Raw genomic sequence first — 5,000 nt, 5'->3', positions numbered from 1 at the left:
CAAGTCTCTCTGCTTTTATATCTGTTAATACGTTGTCTGTCAAATCCGGTCTCAGATTGACTGAATCGTTTTTATCTGGGTTTAATATTGGTGGTCCTCATTTTACCTAGGTTGAATATGCATGCGCACTCTACCCCATTTTAAGGGTCAGTTTAAAGCAGTTATCAAACCCTCAAAAAGGATAAAAAACACCAATGCCTTCCCTCAAGCTCTGTCTTACGCATCTCAACACATCATCTTAATGTTTCGTATCATCTTATCGGTTTACGTATTCATACACTTATCCATTCAGTCTCAACATAAGATAGTAAGGGAACAAAGGACTGTACTATGCACTTACTGGCACGCGAACTCGGACCCTTCAAATCTATATATAGTCCTGTGTCTTCACCACAAAACTACAACAACGGACATGCTCAGCCCAACACAGTTCTTTTCATAATTTACTTTTCTATAATAAGTGAATTGATATCCATGTATAATAACCAATACTTATCCTAACCTGACCCTAATTTTTCTCTACGCTTAATTTAGGCTTCAAAGTTCCTTCAGTTCATCTGAGGTAAAACGAGAATCACCATGCAATTTAACTTAGGAAAAAACGGAGGCAACTAAGAACAGATATCCACCCATAGTAGCCATGTGTGTCCCACGGGAGTTGGACTATGGACAGTACTTAGGGTGGCCAGCCAAATCATTTGTACTATAACAAACAACACATGTACACAAAGGAGCAAAAGCACCATCACATGACCAACGCAAGCTTACATCCAGACACGGGCCTTGGAGTGACCACACAAATACTCATTAGGCCGTGAAAAACCAACGCTAAACTTAGACTAAACTAAAACCAAGAATCACCATGGAAATTCAAGAGCAACCTTGACCGAATAGCGATCACATGTGACCGTGTAATTGAAACCATTAATCGATTTAACTTCATAACACTAACTACGGGATTTCATTACCAACGAGTTTGAACTGAATCCTTTTCTAAAATCTTGCGAAATTTGTACTAAGGGGGTATTTACATGAGACCGGGACCAACTCAGACCGGCATAAGTTCGTATCGATCGGCGGCCAAACATTTCTTTCGACCTGACAATAAACTCAGATCGGTCCTACTTCTTGTCGGTTGCTGCCGGACCGAGACGGGAAATTCTCGTGCCGCTCTAAGTTCGTACCGTTCTCTTGTAAATCACAACAAATCGCAGACTGGGTGCAGAAATTTTAAACCTGTATGCTTTTCGGTCAGCCCATATATTTTTTAGACAAAACATATCATTTCATCCCGAAACCAGGCACCAAGCATTTCGTCCCGGTTTCATGTAAACGGCTGCAAAAATTTCATACCGATACAAGTTCAGACCGGTCTGAGTTCGTCCCGGTCTCGTGTAAAGACCCCCTAAGTTAAGGTTGCTTCTCGAACTCATAAATCCGAGTCTCTTTAATGATCCATGTCAACTCGGAGTTGATTGACAAGACACTATTCTACGACAAGCAGCCGAAGAGAAAGAAAATGGCTTCCCGGGATCGTGGGGGTTTGTTTGTTAAATTTATGGTTTTTCTCCTTGTAAACTACATACAAAAACAATATTTATCAGGGGGCCGTGATCCAAACCAAAACCTTGCCCTCCACCACCCCCCCCCCCCCCTCCTCTCCCCAACACACACTTTAAAACGTACTCCGCGGGCCCCGAATATTTAAAAAAGGGTGAATATTTAACCTCTACTACTAAAACTAGTAACAGTTATATCATTAAGGCTCCCCCAGCGTGCAGAATGTAATGGAATGTCCATGGTATCACGTTGGATTACTTGGTAATTTATTCAAACTGATCACTACAAAAACAAACGGTTGAAAAGCCTGCCAGTTGAGGGTGGTCTAAAGCTATTTTTCACTTTTTACTGAATTTGAAGACAAAACACGGATTTCCACTCCATGGAGTACCCAAATGGAGTACCCCTTGGGGGTGCAGGGTGCACCCCTTGGTGGAGTACCCCTTGGGGTGCAGGGATGGTGCAGTGGCGAGAGCACTCGCCTTCCACCAATGTAGCCCGGGTTCGAATCCCAGACTCGGCGTCATATGTGGGTTGAGTTTGTTGGTTCTCTACTCTGCACCGAGAGGTTTTCTCCGGGTACTCCGATTTCCCCTCTCCTCAAAAACCAACATTTGACTTGATTTGTGTTCATTGTTAATTTCAGTTTACAGTGTCCCCAATTAGTGCTCTAACGCTAGAACGACTAGACACTTAAATAAAGTTCCTATCCTTTCCTTTTCGTTTTTTCCGCTAAAAAAGGCAACGTGGTAGCAAAAAAAATCACTTTTTGAAGTTAAACTTCTAAGCAAACGTTGACCGATTCATGAAGCAAAAATGTGAGTCGATCATTTACAACCTACACAGGTAACCCAGGCTCTCTATTTGTGAAATACAGGACACGAGTGGAGCGAAAATCAAGTCTGGAAATTTGTAAGAAATTGCGAATAACATTTGATAAAACTTACCACATGGCTTGTTATAGCTGTCCTTAATACTCACACGGAGTTTCAGAAAAATAGAGTCCACTTCACTTTCCATACCGTGAGGAAAACGGAGAGGTACGAAGCTGACTCCTCCATCTTAGCCCAATCGATCCAACTCCAGCATGTTCTTTTTTCACGAAAACCGAATCCAATCGGAAAATAAACACATCCGGTTCGTGGATTAAGATTTGCTCAAAACCCTGAAACCACTAAATCTTCTTCAGCTAGCTGAGCGAAGACAGCAGGCTCCGTGAAACTCGTTTAACGACCTTTCAGACATCCGCGGGGTTCACAACCTGGTTAGTTTGAAAATGGCGGTTAAACTGCTTGAGGCGCTTGGTGACGAGTAACTCACAAGTCATGGACTTGTCACTGGTCAGGCATTCTCGTCCCCCAGAGACCGCGATTTGATAGGTCAGCACCAAGAATAACTACCTCTGGCCGGTTCCGAACTAGGAAGTACGGAAGTACGCGAATCACGAACGTCCGGCTCGTCTGCGCAATCTCGGAAAATTGAAACAATTACTTCTTGACAACGGTTACTAAAATAGACCCCCACGAGACTGAGCGTATTTCGAAACCAGCCAGAAGTCAGTATTCTTGGTGCTGATCGAAAGGATTGCGGCCTCTGGGGAGAAGAACGTTGGTCAGGGAAGTTATTCACTTGTCACCAGCCGCCTCAAGTTTAACCGCCATTTTCAAACTAACCATGGTTTTGAACCCCACAGATGACGGCAAGGTTACTGTCTTCGCTTCAGGGTTTTGAGCAATTGTTATTCCACGCGCCGGATTTGTTTATTTTCCGATTGGATTCGGTTTTCGTCGAGAAAAAAACTTATGCTAGAGTTTGCTCGATTGGGCTAAGATAAAGGAATCAGCTTTCTACCTCTCCGTTTTCCTTGTATGGAAAGTGAAGTGGACCCTATTTTTCCGAAACTCCGTGTGAGTATTAAGGACAACTGCAACAAGCCATGTGGTAAATTTTATCACATTTTATTCGCAACTTTGTACAAATTTCAGTACTTGATTTTCGCTCCATATATGTCCTATATTCCCCCACATAAACCCTACATATTCACAAATAGAGAGCCTGAGGTACCTGTGAACCTACCTCTTCTTTCACGCAAAAACCTTAAATCCACGTTTTCTGAGCCCGCGAGACTGAGCACCCAGGGAAAACCATTGTTTTAACGAAAACCGCTGGTCAGCAACCTGGTTCTGTATCGTAAATACTTTTGCCATCGTAATTTGATTTAAAATAAGACACAAGCAGCAGTGATAAACATATTGAACTTGTTCATTTTGATTATGACTTGACGTTTCGTATGTGCTCTACATACATTTTCAAAAGTAACCGTTGAAATTTAAAACAGCTATTTATAATTATATATAACAAAGCGGATGAGGGGACTGGAACCTAGATTAAGCAAATACTTAACAGTAAAATATATAATAATAATAAAAACAGAAAAGATTAATAAAGCATCAGCTTTTCACTCCCGACGTTGACGTTGAAAGCTGGCTCAAATTCTTGAATAAATAAGGTCTCTTTTATTTTTCAATGATAGTCTGTTTTTGCCCTTCGCTAAAATATCAAAATGATCCCACTTGATGTTATGTCCAGGGGCCTTGACGTGGTCAGCAATGGCTGAAGTATTGTCATTTTTAGCTAGGGCCTTAAATTGTTCGGTTTTTCTATCGTGAAGCCGCCGTTTAGCTATACCGATGTAAAAATCATTACAATCCCAAATTGGTTCTGGTCATTGCTGTCTAAGGTCTTCCTCTTCCACGTCGGATGTAGTGGCCGGAGGATTATCTTTCTTCAAAATGGCGACCGGCCGCTACGAGACCAGCACTGGTGGACCATGAAAGACTGAACTCATTGAAAGTATGTACAGTTAAAAGATATTCGACTTCGAAAATGATATTTTTGTAACTTCTAAACTATTTTTAGTGGTGCTCCTTTGGGTACTCCATAGGGGTTCTCCTTGGATGACGTCACATAAAAACCACCTATTGTCCAATCTCTATCCCAGAGCCTCCGTTACCGTTGTCCAGCGGAACGGCCGCGGGAGGCTTTAGGATGGTTTCATTTCATTTGGAATACGCACGGCAACATTTGGTAATTTAACAACTTCCCGAAACCATTCGGAAGGATACAGATTGTACCTTGGAATTGTACACTGCTTTCTTTAAAGCCTCATATTGAACTTCGTTTAACCTTGAACTTCGTTTAATTAAGGAGAGATTTCCCTAACCTCTCGAGAGCGTAGTCCAATGCGTCGTCTATAGGAAAAAGCCATATTTGTAAAAGTTTGAATTTCCACGCATGATCAGAAGGCACTTCACGGACGCGCAGTTATTCAACAGGAACCAGAGTTTTCTGCTTCCGGGCATAGTTAATAGAGGAGAATGGTTAGGAAGCTCGGCAAACATCAAAGGAGTAAACAAAGCAGCCAAGATTTAGGTTGGAAA

At 42.1% G+C, this 5,000-nt stretch overlaps 1 protein-coding gene across 1 annotated transcript in view; it reads right to left on the bottom strand.

Annotated features, from left to right (window-relative positions):
* Window positions 1-5,000, bottom strand: part of LOC138057970 (galactosylceramide sulfotransferase-like) — an 8,518-nt gene that overhangs the window by 2,381 nt on the left and 1,137 nt on the right. The gene's annotated exons all lie outside the window — the stretch shown is intronic.

The sequence above is a fragment of the Montipora capricornis genome, chromosome 7 (genome assembly GCF_036669925.1).
Source record: "Montipora capricornis isolate CH-2021 chromosome 7, ASM3666992v2, whole genome shotgun sequence".
Taxonomy (NCBI): domain Eukaryota; kingdom Metazoa; phylum Cnidaria; class Anthozoa; order Scleractinia; family Acroporidae; genus Montipora; species Montipora capricornis.
The sequence above is the reverse complement of the archived record's forward strand: the minus strand, read 5'-3'. Positions and strand labels throughout refer to the sequence as shown.